General features: G+C 43.0%; 2 protein-coding genes across 5 annotated transcripts in view; one reads left to right on the plus strand and one right to left on the minus strand.

The window, feature by feature from the left end:
* The window catches only part of Vermilion (Tryptophan 2,3-dioxygenase vermilion), a 227,492-nt gene that overhangs the window by 149,772 nt on the left and 63,198 nt on the right, over positions 1–14,522 (plus strand). The gene's annotated exons all lie outside the window — the stretch shown is intronic.
* Positions 1–14,522, minus strand: part of Mdr49 (Multi drug resistance 49) — a 54,427-nt gene that overhangs the window by 36,864 nt on the left and 3,041 nt on the right. For 2 of the 4 annotated variants that reach the window (XM_071703449.1, XM_071703411.1), the window contains exons 2-4: positions 10,262–10,367; positions 8,680–9,128; positions 7,478–7,741 (exon numbers count right to left, since the gene is read on the minus strand). The gene's annotated coding sequence lies outside the window, so the exon portion shown is untranslated. Of the gene's footprint in view, positions 1–7,477; positions 7,742–8,679; positions 9,129–10,261; positions 10,368–13,773; positions 13,895–14,522 lie in introns of those variants that run through there. The other 2 variants (XM_071703420.1, XM_071703439.1) reach the window with 2 other exon arrangements.

Below are 14,522 nucleotides of genomic sequence, written 5' to 3' on the forward strand. Positions count from 1 at the left end.
ACGAGAAAAGAGACACGGGTCTGCCGAGGGCAGACTATTCTACACGAATCGGACCGCTGCTCGGGAAGAAAGCGAATGTTGAAATGGAAGGTGCATTGGAACGCGGGAATTTACGGTTTTAATATCTTCTCTCCACATTTCTCTCTCTCTCTCTCTCTCTTTCTCTCTCTTGTGAGAAGAAAAGCGGATAACGCGACGACGACGCTGGATGATTTTTATCCCGTTAAACTCGTTTCACGATCGACTCGCATCTAATACGAGAATAGGAAAAAAAAAGAAGAGGAGGAATTCCTTCAGCTTTGGGAATTACGAACGTACGCCGCGCGTCTGCGTGTACGCACTGTCGACGCATTCCGTCCGGGAATATTCCGCCCGCGCTTGATTTGCTATTGTACGGACGGCCGAACGTTGTTGCGCTGCGAAACGAGCTCACTTTAACGTTCCACACAACTATTACGCGAGATTGTACCTAGTACTGTACATTTTAGCGCATGTTTCGACGCACAATCGACACGTGTGTTGACAATGTGCCGTTGAATCGATCCTTGGAGCTTACGTGTAATTTTTGTACACGTAATAACAATTGTAATACAATCACAAGATTTTGATTGTGATATAATAAATTTTATCTGAAACTCATTTATCATGATATAATTATAATGATATAACATTAATAAATATTACACACTACACATATACGTGAAGATCTTGACGATTAAAAGAACGATTGGAGCATGATAAAATGAAATTAATTTATTTTGCAAACTGACACTTTACTGTGCTTGTTTCTCTCTTCGATAATGTGTCCTTAATGTAAGTCGTAAGAAATTTCCACATATTGCATCTGTTTTGCTGCCGGTTAAGGATTAAACCATCCACCTTTCCGTGATTAATCGCAAATATACACATACGGCATGATATTTTTGGCAAAGCCGATGGGTAAACACACCGCGACTGCCGGAGCCAAGTAGCCGGAGCCGAAATCAAACACGGAACGATAATGAAGGATACGCTGACGATGCACGCCGCGTTTCGCAATCAGCCGGGGTTTAGAGTGTCGCCGATCATATGCGGGAATACTCCCGACCCGTTTCGCACCTAAACGCGACTAGCTAATGCTAAATGACGATATCCCGTCGGTGTAGATCAATGTCGTTGATACGCGAGCAAGCCGCCGTTCACGATAAAACGGAATGCCAGCGGAGAGACGACGCTTTTTGCGCACCGACATGGAACGCACGATTCCAGAGAAGTCCAAGGTACTTTAACGTGCATAAAAACCTCGCGGGATCTTGTTACCGTGAAAAACCGCGGTGGAAAAGCCCTGTTAAACTTGAAAATTTCAATTTGGCTGCTATCAAATGAATGTTTATCCCCTTCTTTATGCGCACGAATATGAATAAAACTCATTACGGCTTAATCTCTTCGAAATACACGATATGATTGCGTAGATGGAAAGAGAGAGAGAGAGGGAGAGAAGAGGAAGGAGGGAAATATCTCTCTGAATCACAAGAGGAAATCCATTGCAACCAACGTATCCATTGCAGCGTGCGGGCGACCGTTATTTATAGCCGCGCGTCCGACGCGAGCGTTTCTTTCGGGAGGCTGTATTTTTCCCAGGGCCTTATAAGCGCGCAGATATTTATACCGTAAATACATATCCGAGCGCGATCATAAATTTTTCGCAATACAATTACAACGCGACTACACCCTACCAACGTACACGTACGCGTCGTAGAAACGGAAGTCCGCGCTATTTTTGAGTCGTAGTAAGCGTGCGGTAATAATCGTAATATAGCGCGGTAACAATAGTCCTTAATTAAAAATATCGCACGAAATATCGTAGATCAAATTTTATTCGAATTACGAGGCGGGCTCTTCATTATTACCGCGCGCGAATTTTTACGAAGAGAGAGATTTTTTACTTTAATTAACTTGAACATCTAGTACGCGATAGTAGTTCATCTTACACTTATACTCACACTAGTTAAACATTCTCATATCTAAATATATATGATATATATAATATAGAGAAAGTGCGGGTATATTGTGGAATACCCTAAGCCCTTTTTAAGATAACTTAAAAACTGTTAAAAATAACTCAACTCAGTTTTCACTCATTATAATGCCAAGTATTTGTTATACATGTTTCTAACAAATTTCGTTTATCTACAGTACGTTCAATGTTATATTCAAAATTCATAAACTAACCTTACGCAAGTATAGCGATACACAAAATCTTAAATTACACGTACTAACTACATGACACCTCATACTACACTTTGTACGTTAAGTTAGGGGTCCAGCAGATACTAATTCCACTACTGTCAGCGAGGTTGTAACATTTAATAGACTAGATAATATATCGTAGTATTTTATATTACTCCACTATTCCCCGCACTTCCTCTATATTACGATAAAAGAATCTTAGAATGTCTTGGAACATTGATAACTTATTATTGCGCAATATCGTTTTTATGATATGACGTTATGTTGTTCTACACTGATATAGAGCAATAGTATTTTTCCAGGGCTTTCCTTTAACAACTCAATGCTGTATTCAGGAAGTTTTAATCTATTTTAATACATATTTTAATACATATTTCTAATAATGTCATACATCGATCATGTAACTTTAAAAAATTTTTTAAAAGATTCTAAGTCGTATCGTCTTTATTTTTTTTTTAATTTTGAAACAATGTCAAATGTTATTGCAATTAAAATCGCACCGTTAGTTGCAGCGTAATTAATCGCAATTAAAAAACCAATTATATATATCGCGCAATTATCAGAAAGTCGATTTTTCGATCTTTTCTTCGGCCGCGCGAATCCTTCCGCAGATGGCTGCAATCTGCTTCGCGATGCAGGCGTCATAAAGGAAGCATCTACACAGACACGCACGCTTGCGCACACACATCTCAATAAAATGAGACGTCGGGATATAAGCGGTAATAAAATGGCTGCCGACTCGGTGGAAATAATCCCGGGAACAATTCTGAAATGCACCGATGAAAGAACGAAAGAAAATTTCACGCCTTCCTTCGAACGCGAGCGCGACCATACTAAACTCGTTTAAATTCTCGCCAGCCGAGTAATGCGGAAGAAAATTAAGGAAATGAAAACGGATGATGCGAAAACACACCGAAGAGGAAAAATTTTACACGGCGAAATATATATATATATATATTTTTACGTCTTTTTTCTCTTTCGGAGTTTCTGAAACCCGCCCGAGAAGATCCTCCGCTTTTTCTCGTCACGGCGATGAAACGCTGAAAGGATTGCGTGGTAAAACGTACGGAATTGCTACTTTACGAGAGGGTCATATGTAATGCGCTCGCGTTATCTTATTAAAACATATACGTGCCGGTTAGAAAACTGCGGGGCAACGGCGCGGGCGCCCCGGCGTTGTGAGAGACGTGGTCTATTTGAATAATTAACTCGGTGAGCACACGTAACGCAAAATATTGCGGCGTTGCATTTGCCCCGTTCGCCGCAATTACCCCGATTAATCATACGTGTATGGTATAACGAACTCTCCCGAGTTCATTATGTACGGCCTATCGGTGAATCTCCCGATTCACGATTAACAATGCAAATTGCTACCTCGACTCACCCGGCGTCGATACGATCGAACGATTGGATGGAGCATACAGATCGCCGCGCAAACATCTCGCGTCGAGGCAGTCGCGGAATCTCCTCGATGTGATTCGCGCCGACGATTTCGACCGTGCCATCACTGGCGAAAATAGCGAGCTGCAAAGTAGCAGAACTATCCGCCTCAACGAGGAGTTACGTATCTACGAGGGTCAATAGCTCGACCTCTCGTAACGAACGCGAGATCGACAACGAGCCGTTTAGACGCCTCACTTCGGTTTCGACACGCGATGCGATTACATATGGCACTCGGTTAAACGGTAGCGCACTTTGACTTGGTCAGTCCCGATTCACAATTGAAATCATGACGCCTCTATGTTCCGCAGTTCTCTTTGATTAAATCGGCAAAAATAAAGCGCTTCCTAACACCGTTGCGTCATCCTCCGAGAATAGACTTGAAACAAAAAATTGGAGCTCGAAGTCGTGCTTACGACTTCTCTCCGTTTCATTCATCGCATTGCGCGTCGAATAAAGCGAAAAATTATACGGTTTATTTTTTTGTGATATATATATATCGAAGGCACTCTGGTTTTTCATGTGTCATCGCTCGCTGATAAAATCTACGGAAGAGTTCCTTGATAAATTGCGATACAATTTAATTTACACGTGTACTTTGTTTCCAGCGGAATTGGGTAACAGTTGTGATTCAGACAGTTGATTCAATTCGGCAATTTATTAATTTATGAACGGAGGACGGAGTTTTTACGATCTTGTACTATCGAGTACGAATGTCGGCGCGTGAAAATGAAAGGGACGCGATTTCATCTCTCTCGCATGAATAAATTACGTGTGATTTTTCTCGTTCAATAATCATGCAGTCATAATCCATCACTCATCTCGTCATTAATGCGACGTCCAACATATTCTTCTCGCGTATCGCTAACGATAAAGAATGCCGCCGCTTTATCAATGCCAGTTTATCGCACTTACGAGACTGCCTGTATCAGGACATTCGATACCGAGTACTACGTTGCAATCTCATTCAAAGAGCCGCAGAGTTAAATATACAGTCGAATAAAACCCAAAATATTCTCTTTGCATCGAATCGTCGATAAAGCTCGCTTTATCGCCCCTATATGAAACGCCCCAATAACTAGACAGACCGATGCCCGCGATCCTTCCGCCCCCCTCTTCCCCCCCTTCCCCGGTGGTCTCTACCCGTTTTACCGCTAATTATTCTGCCGCGGTTGCTCTGAACGGGAACGCGCGGGCGCTTAATCGAGCGCGGCGGAAAACACAGAATCAGGGCCAGAGATACGGAAAACCGCTGACGCACGTGAGCTTTCCACGTGGTCGCGTTTAAACCCCCGGCCTCGGCCCGGAGAGAGAAAGAGAGGCGAGCTCATTTGCGCTCGTCCACGACTCGGGAGATAGAGAAAGAGCGTCGCGTCCTGCTGCCCTCCTCTCGTCGTAACTGCTTTTCCCGTTTGCCGTCGCTGAAAAACGCCGCCGCGAGAAAAAGGAAAAAGCAGAAGGGGTCACGCTACTGACCACCAGGAGTGCGTTCGTACGTTCGTTACTAACGCCGTCGTTACGGTGGCAAGGTCGGCTTCGCGCTCGACCGCTTAGTCACGGTCAGTATACCTCGGCCAAGTATAGCTTCTTTTCTTCTTTCCTACGCGCCTCACCTGCACGCGTATCGCTCGTCTCCCTTATCTTCCCGGGGCGTCGCGCACGATAATTTTTTAATCAAGCGTCTCTCACACGTCGCGTAATCTCAAGAATAATAACAAAGGATGAGTTTTTTGCACGAGTGTTTTTTTGCAGTTTTATCAGCTGAGCGATTAGTGGCGCCAATTACGGTATACCATCGCGGCAGAAACGACCCTTCTTCTTCGTAATCCACTGCTTGTTTTTCGAAGCGTGTTAATTATTATTTCTCGTTTAATAATTCCGATTAATAATTCTGCATAATTAAACAGCGAGAGGTTCAAATCTGGGTCGTTTGCGATTTCGCAAAGTTTGCGACGGCGACAAGCTGCGCGTGGAATAAACTTTTCTTCTACCTGCAGCATCGAACGCATCGAACGCTCACCTTCGCGAAGTAAGGAAGTTTTCGCGGTCCAGAATATCGGCACCGCTGTTTCCATTCGTGACGAGAAGAGCGCGAGATGAAATTTCTCGTAATTAATTTGAGTTGCAGTCGGTGAAAATAAAATGAAAGTCGATTAATTGCTAGAGCCGGGGCGTTAGCGGCGAACGCGCACCCATCGTTTCCGGCGGGGAAGATAAGACCGGCCCCGGGCAGGAGCCACCAAGTCGTGGAATTCACAACGGAATATCCCGCGGCCGCTCTGATTACCCAGTGAATCAACCGAAAGAAAGTTCAGAAGACGCGAATCTTTACGTTGCGCCTCAACGGCGGAAGAGAGGTTCGCTCGGAAATCGAGAGTGCATTATTCGCCCTTTGTTTCCCGTCGCGTTAATCCCGAATCAGATTTACGCGCGAACGCCCTCCGCGCTTCTTCGCGCGCCGACATCGAAACGCAATCGCGATCGATCGAGCCGATAATTACATCAAACGGACAATTGAGATTGATTCGTTCTAAAAGGAAAGAGAATGGCATTCTAAGAAAGGAACGGAACCGGTTTTATAAAGATGGTACGTCGCTATCTGCAGAACTATTCAATATTCTCCGCCGCGGTGATGGAACGGCCGCTAAAAGCACGCTTAAATGCCCGGCGCTCTCTCGCACGCATTAATTTTCGTTAGAGGGAACGTTCATTCACTCGATCCGCCGTTTTTCATAACCATTACCGCCAACGCCGCGCCACTTATCACTCGGAAACAAAACGCGACACCGCGTTTTAATTTCGCTACGTGCGATACCGCGGTATTTACCCGAGACGGTATTTGCGAAGCGCGCAATTACGGAACATTATCTCTCCAGTCTGATATACGTAACACAATCCGAAATCTGTCGGACAAGGAGTTTCCGTTATACCCCTCTCGGATACCGCGCCTCGTGTTTGATTGTTATTACGAGAGCCGATGAACCCGCGGGATATTTCGAGATACCTTCGATCTACGATACGAACCGGAACGGAACGCTTTCTCGCATTCGCGATACGTACGAAACGTGCCTGTTGCATCACGCTCGTACGCCGATCTGCATAACAGGGCCGATCTTACATGCTAATTTTCAATGTCAGTCGCGCGAGATTATCCTACGATACATATGCAAACGATAGTGTCATGCATCAAATCTCTAGATTACCATATCGACATTGCCGCTCAACGGAACGGAGAGAAAAAAACGCGGCGCATCCTTCGATTTCTCGTCGGAAAGTCGCGGATGTTTTCACGTGTCCGAAACGCGAGAAATAAATTGGATTGCGGAGTTGAGGTGGTGCGAGCCACGCGAGCTGATCTCCTAAGTGCAACAGGAAACGTTGATTAATGGGAGGAACTCCGCGAGCGTAATCCTCCGCTCGCTCCCCAGAATTTGCATGGATGACAATACAATTCCGCGCGCGACAATACGCGGTCGCGCGCGCGGGGTGTAAATCTTTAGGGCAATCGGAACCCCGAGCGGAAATTTCCGTTCGTTCGACAATTCGGGCTGGAGTGGCCTGGAGTGAGTGGCCAGGCAGATTCGTAAGTCGGTCGACCGTGACCAAGGTTATCGACTTGGCGAGTCACTCGCCGAGCTTACGTAATATACTATTTGGGTTACGTGCGCCAATAAGCGCAGCATTCGTTATGTATATTGAGTTACATAAAGCGAACGACGATTTAGTGGCGAATGTAACGAATGAGATTTTATATTTTTGCGTGCAGAAAAGCACAAATTAATTTATAATGTGCACAGATATTACTCACCATTATGACGAAACTCCGCTTCGCGGCGTGGCGCACGAGGGTCGAAAATTCGGTTTTGGGCTTTGCAAATTAATACACCGTCCGTTTTTCCCCACAGAGTTCGACCACGTGTTTTCTCAATTGCAATATGCAAATTTGTTTAATTTCCTCTATATTGATACCGCGAGAGTTATGAGCAAACGTAATGAATACTGCGGATAATACTCTCGATTATACTTTGGCTTATGCCTCCTTCTCCGTAAAATGAACGATAGTATCTAAAATCTGAAAGAATAAGGGCGATTAAATTATGCCATTTGTTTCCCCGCGGCATTCGCGAGCGAGGAAAGACCGCTCTGAATAATCGATTAGTCTCAATGATTGTTCGACAGCAACCTGCTCGAGAAACGCGCGCGATACGCAGACAAATTATTGTTATATAGGCTACACGTTAAACTCGATCAAGTTGTTTTTAAACGATCAAGTGGTTTGCCGTTCGATTGTCGAGGCGGATCGCTGTAAATGTCTTACTACTTCGTGACAATACCACCGTAAACTTTGATGAATTGCCTCACAATTCCTTGTTTCTTGTAACATGGACCGACCCGGCCCGCCGATAACATCATTTTAAAACCGTTTCTATTATTGGATATCCGTTAAAATTGCCGTGCATTACGTCAGAACTTTCGTCTCTAATCATTTCTTGTAAGTGCAAATAAGCGAGCGTATATTTAATGTATTCTTTCATGAACATAAAATACAGAAACTTATTTTTATATTTTTAGATTCTTATATATTTCATATTTTTATATGTAACTATTTTTATATATTCTATTTTTTCCCGTTAGAGTTTTAAAACTATTACATTTTGAATATTAAATCTATTCTTCTCGTTCATATAAAATTTTTAGAATACCGAATATACGCGACCGTATTTATTGTATATCATGACTGCTACTGCTCCGAAACGGCTCCCACTACGAATTCGCAATTACGTTCCACGCAGCATGGTAATTTGGTACACGCGGACCGTACGCAATCGAAAAATGTTCTCTCTGTTTTACACACATATCCGGAAACTTTCTACGATCGCTCTGGTGTGGAGCTCGTAACTCACGCGATTGCGTACGCTCCGTTGGAGGTACGGGTTTCGTTTGATTTTATTACGCTAAATTTTTGAATAAGAGAGAAATAAACAAACAATAGTATCGTGTTTTACTCACCGTAATAAGAAAGTAAAAAAATCTCTTTAAAAAGTCTCTCTAAAAAGTCTCGCTGGACAAAATGCAACAAAGGAAATAGAATCACAAGTGCGATCACATCTAGATCCGTGTGACGGATCAAGCACTCGTCTTCCGGCTCGCGGAAACCTGCCAATATGTTTCGCGACCCGATCGACGAATCTATATAACTCTTCTTACAACGTGCAACAACACATCTCGAGCTCCGCAATGTGAACAGTTGTCTCCGTGATATTCCTGATAAGCTTCAAAACCTGCAAGACCTGCTTTCGTGTTTAACTCATGAGGAACAACGTTTCTCACATTCGGACCGGGCGAATTAAATTATCCCTCTAAGACGTCTACGAACGTTTCCGTATATTGATCATTTTGTTGTTGGTATTCCCGATAAACCTTCTCTGCTTCACCATATGTCCGCACGTCCATCGAATCTGAAACGTAGAAAAAACGACAGTTATAATCAGATGCCGTAATACGCTATATTGAGCTGAAATTCTTATCGTCGCCAATCAAGTTCTATTTACTCCAATTTACGTGCTAATTTATTGCTTCATTCCTGATCTTATCATTCACACTGTTTAACGGGAAATCGCGTTCAAGATGGGTGGAGGTTATAGCTTTCATCTAGCTGCTTTTGCAGCTAAAAAATGAAACAACATATAAATAGCAGTATCGTTTATTTCTTAACATTCTCCGAATTTGGCAGCTGCTCTCTTTTCTCGTTCGCGTTAATTCACTTATATATTTATTACGCGTAATCTGCCTTCCCTCCCGAAATGATGTAATCATTTAGGGAAGACGCTCGTCCCGCTAAATAGAAAAATAAATAAGTCTTCAAGAAAAAGGAAACGAAAGAGCCGACGAATCGCGTGCGCGCCAACATTCTATCTTGATTCTCCTAATTATCCTTAATTTCTAATACCGCCAGGAGTGACGTGATCCGTTTAAGAGCCCACGGCAAGTCTCTCTCGTCTCGTGATTAATTTATGTAGTTTCTTACGGCGCTTAGGAGCCCTGGCGCGAGCGATCAATAAGGAACGAGCGGACGTAGCAGGTACGTGCAACACACCGCACCTTACATATATAGTCGGTCGGTCTATACCGCTAATGGTAGCGACATTCTCGCGTTGCTCTCACCCTTTTGTTGCATTTTATTCGTTCTGCGGAATCGCGACGACACAATCGCGATAATGAGACCAGAAAGGTGCACGTGCATGCCAAGTCCCCTTTTACGTACTCTTTCATGAGTCACCCGCGATCGATTTCCACAAAACCCGCGCGCGTAATCGTCGGATAAAGAGCTGCGAATCACCGTTCCGTTCGTTAGGTGGCAATCGCGATAAGTAAGGGTGGAAAAAACCATTGTCGCGCGCTTGATCCGCTTTGCGGAAACAAAGCTGCGCGATTCCGCGGATCGAAATCCGCCATTCAGGCGAATCACTTTTGGAAATCGCGACGTGCCAGGGCGGTCGGAACAATGGCGATCTCGTGGAAAATGATCGCGTGTAATTGGATAATGAACGGTTAACGGAATTACGAATGTTCTGAGTAAAACGATACTCACACTCATCAGGTACGGGCTATGTTTCCACGCTAGCGGATCGAATAATACCTTTAATGGCCCTTCGAGCCGCGAGATGATAGCGATACTCGTCCGCCGTTAAATTTAACTGAAAGAAGAAAAGGTCGTACTACGATTAATGAAAGAAGACGCCATATAAATACATTATAACGATGGATACATATTATACGTAAAATTAAAGTTACTACAGCATACTATAGCCTGGAGCAATTTTATTTTCGTGGAAATTCTAGTGTTGAAAAAATTTCTTACAACGATTAACGAACGTGCTTCATTAACTGTGCGTTAATTGTAAGCTCGCCGCCGTGATTATTCCGTAAAATTGTTTTATTAAATTAGAGCAAGGAATAATAATTATTAACATGACAAAAATCGCACGTTTTGGTTGAATTGGAATAAGAAAGGAACGAAGGAAATTGAGACTGTCGCATGTCGGTTAAAGGTTAAAATAGGTTCATTGTTATTGATTCTCTGTGCATCTCGCGTAGCCTACTTTCCTAAAATATTCTTTACACCGCTTTCAAATAAACAGTTGATTTGCGATACGAACGGAGATACTTGTCGGGCGTCCGACCCATCCGCGAAAAAATTTCCAAAGTCGCCGAAAAACTTCGGGCGCAGATAGCAACTTCCCCCGAGCTCATAAAAAATTCTCTTCTGTCGTCGGTACGAAGGAGTTACGGAGATGCCACGAAGTCGTCGCCGTCGTCGCCGCTACCGGGTGTCTCGCTCTTATTTGCATCTCAATCGCGGCCTAACGTTTCCCCTGGCAACGGCTATGAATTTTATTCCGATCTCATATTTCTGGTCCCCATTGTGGTGTGCGAGTCGCGCCGCGCGTTCTTTGCTATCAATCATCTCCGTCGCTGCCGTTACTCGCCACCTCGGGGCTGTATTCCGAACTTTTGCGCCATCCCGCGCGCGAAGAAGCGAAGGAGAGGTCGACGAGTCTTCGATGATTCCTCCTTTGCGCGAATTTCGCTTCCTCCGCCTGTTCCTTCTCCTCTCTCTCTCACTCTCTCTCTTCCTCCCCCGATTCCCTCCCCGTCGCAAACAAGAATTCCGCAAACGCCCCCGGGGTCCGTGAAATACGTGAGGGATGCGCGCCTAGACGCCGGGGATCTTTTCGTGAGAAAATGCAGAGCGCAGCGATTCCTCCTCTTTATCTCGAGATATCTCGGTTAAACATCGCGACCGAGAAATCTCGTCGGACAGACGAAACACACCGCGACATTCTCCGCATTTTCAATTTTTGTCGCCGCGTCGCGCCATCCGTTCCGGCTTACGGCATTGTTGATCGTTTCTCTTCCGGATGTTGGCGAGTATTAAGTAAAGTCTCGCGAGCGGAATCTCTCCACGAGATCCAACTGGACCGGGAAGACGTTGCGAAAAGTCCCTCGAGAGATCTCTCGCGAAGAGCGCATTGTTTATATTCTCGAGTTAACATTCTCACGCTCTACGTTTGCTATATTGCACTTAAATGAAACTCGTTAATTCCGATTTCATAAGTAATCGTTCCTGCGACAAAATTCTATATGTGATCAGCAGGTGGCTCGTACGTATAGCCCTTTAATCATCATTCTTTCGTCACAAAGACCCTGGCTTGATCCTGGGAACGGACAATATTATCGGATAAAAACGGACGATATTATCAGATAAAAATGGAGGAAGCTACGGTGGTGAAACTCATAATGCTCGTCAACGGGTTAAAGAAATGGACGGAACGCGGGATATTGCCGGATCGTCATATTCCCCGTTCAATAAAAGTATCCCATCAGCGTCTCCGTAACCCTGGCGCATTTTCTCATCGCGACGATATCTCGTAGAAACGCGGAGGGCAAGACGATGAGCTCCGTTCTCTCTCGCCCCTTTCAATCCTTTTGCTGAAAGAGATATACGTACGCCACCATACGTGAAGACGGGACAAAGCATCGAATGTCTTACAAAAAAAAATCATGCTGCATAGATGATATTTTATTCCCGAATTTATGCGAACTATATCGAGATAATAGCTGTCTATTTTTTAAAAAATTTCCTTAATTTAAGAAATAGCCTTTTTAAATTATTCAATATAAATATTAAATATTAAATTTAAAACGTTTTTTTAATCTAGGAAATCTAATTTTGCAGATAACGGGTAAACAGGCTTTATTGCGAAAAATAGAATTCAAATTGGTACATAATTATTCGATAAAATTCTATTTAATCATTAGTTTTTTTATTGCTTTGTATATGTTTGATTCATCATTCTTTCTGCTACATGGTTATTAATATTGCATTAATGGCAACGAGTATCAATTTTTAGGTTTAATAAGGTTACGGATAATGAAGCTAATAAGTAGCGAAACTTCATTAATTATTAAGATTATCGATTTATATCAATTGCTGTCATCTATTATCTATTTATTAATTATGAAATTTATTTCCTCTATACAGAGAATTCTCCGTATAGAATTATTTTCTGTATTTTCGGTAAGATACGTAATATAAAATATTAACGGGGCGTTTTATGTAACATCGATAAGGCGATATAACCGTAATATTTACATTCCTTCGAAATGTTTCAGAGACAGAGGAGTGTTGTTTGCGCTTGTCCATGAGCACACACCTTAATAGCTTTGTGATACATCCACATCGTAGTGTTCTTATCATTGTCACGGGCATATTATATATATACATATATACATATATATTATATATTGTATATATACATATATATATTTAATAGATACATAATTATCTTGAAATTTGAAGAATGCGTTAATGAAGGTGAGCGATGTTCCTTGTGTATAACATACTGGAGCGTTATTACATAGCACCCTAACATTGTTAACTAATATCGATCAATACCAATAGAAAACTAAGAATGTGATATCAGAAGTTGCAAATGAGCTAGCTGTCAATATCACAATTTTAAAACCCAATGTCTTGAATTTAATACTAGAACTACAGACGAGATTTATGTATCTACTTATTTCTACTATTTAAATATACTATATCTTTGAAAAAAGGAATGAAGAGAGCAAGTAAATTGATGAAATTAATCATTTACACATTGCAACAAAAGTCACGAAGTATCTCAGAAAAAATCTATACCGTTATAAATTTGATAAAAAAGTTACAAGCCAATCATTTTGACTACTTTGATAGTTCTAGTGTTAGTCTAGTGTTAACATATCTGAAGAGCAGAATCGTTTTTCTTTTACAATTTTGTTTTAATATTTATTTATATTTTGTATTTATATATATAAGAGCATACTCAGAAATCGACTCTGAAGTGGTTAAAGAACGAATTCGCAGAGGCGAAGTGCCTTCATTCCTTTCACAATGCCCGAGCTCAATTACATCGTGTCTCAGTATTATGAGATCCGCGATGTCCATGTCAATATCATAAAGATATAAAAATACGATACCGTAAAAGAATCCCTAGTGCGATATCGGTTATCAGTCCGTGGAAATATCGCGGATTCACTCGCACCTGCCGGGATACCTACCAGCCGCCGCGATCGATAACTCGTTCCGAAGAATTCCCCATGGTTTCGGACGCGAAGACGAGAAGAAACTGAAACCCAAAGTCCCCGCCGGCGAACCCGAGTCGCGCGAACGCACAGGTCTGACTGGATTGTTCGGCCGGCCGATTCTCTGCCAACTTGTTTTCTGGTTGCCACTTAGGCATATATAGATCGCCGAATTATATACAGCTCGCCCTTCCTCGTGTACTGCGGTAAGCCTATCGGCACGCCGTTACAACACGCTCGGCGGAGCGTCCGACGGATCGATACTTTCGAAATTACCCACGCTAATTGCAAGTCCAAGGCCTAAGACGAAATATGTACAGCCGAAACGGTTATTTTCGCGACTTCAAACGTACAACGAGCTCTTTGTTCTTTTTTTTTTCTTATAATAATTATGGATAACGGGTGTATATCTCGACACGTGAAAATAGTCATTGGTTTTAGCCAGTTAGAATATTATTTCGTTGCAAGAGGGCGACTCAACGATAATTACGTTGGCGAAACGTAGGGTGTCGATCGCACGAAATTCTGGCTACCGCTATCAAAGCTCGCTTATCGGGGCGCTCGTCGGGCCTATGGCGTCGACGGGACGCTGTAAAATCGATATTATTCTGCGAAAGCCGGGCGTTGCGTCATATAATCGATATAATCCAGCCAGGAGAGCAAAGCGTAGCGCTGTCAAAAGCATCCGAGTACACGTCGGTCGGCCGCGGATTACAGCAGATTCA

This window comes from Temnothorax nylanderi, unplaced genomic scaffold (genome assembly GCF_030848795.1).
Source record: "Temnothorax nylanderi isolate EJ_2023f unplaced genomic scaffold, tnyl_v1.0 TNYL_tig0003_pilon, whole genome shotgun sequence".
In the NCBI taxonomy this organism is placed as follows: Eukaryota; Metazoa; Arthropoda; class Insecta; order Hymenoptera; family Formicidae; genus Temnothorax; species Temnothorax nylanderi.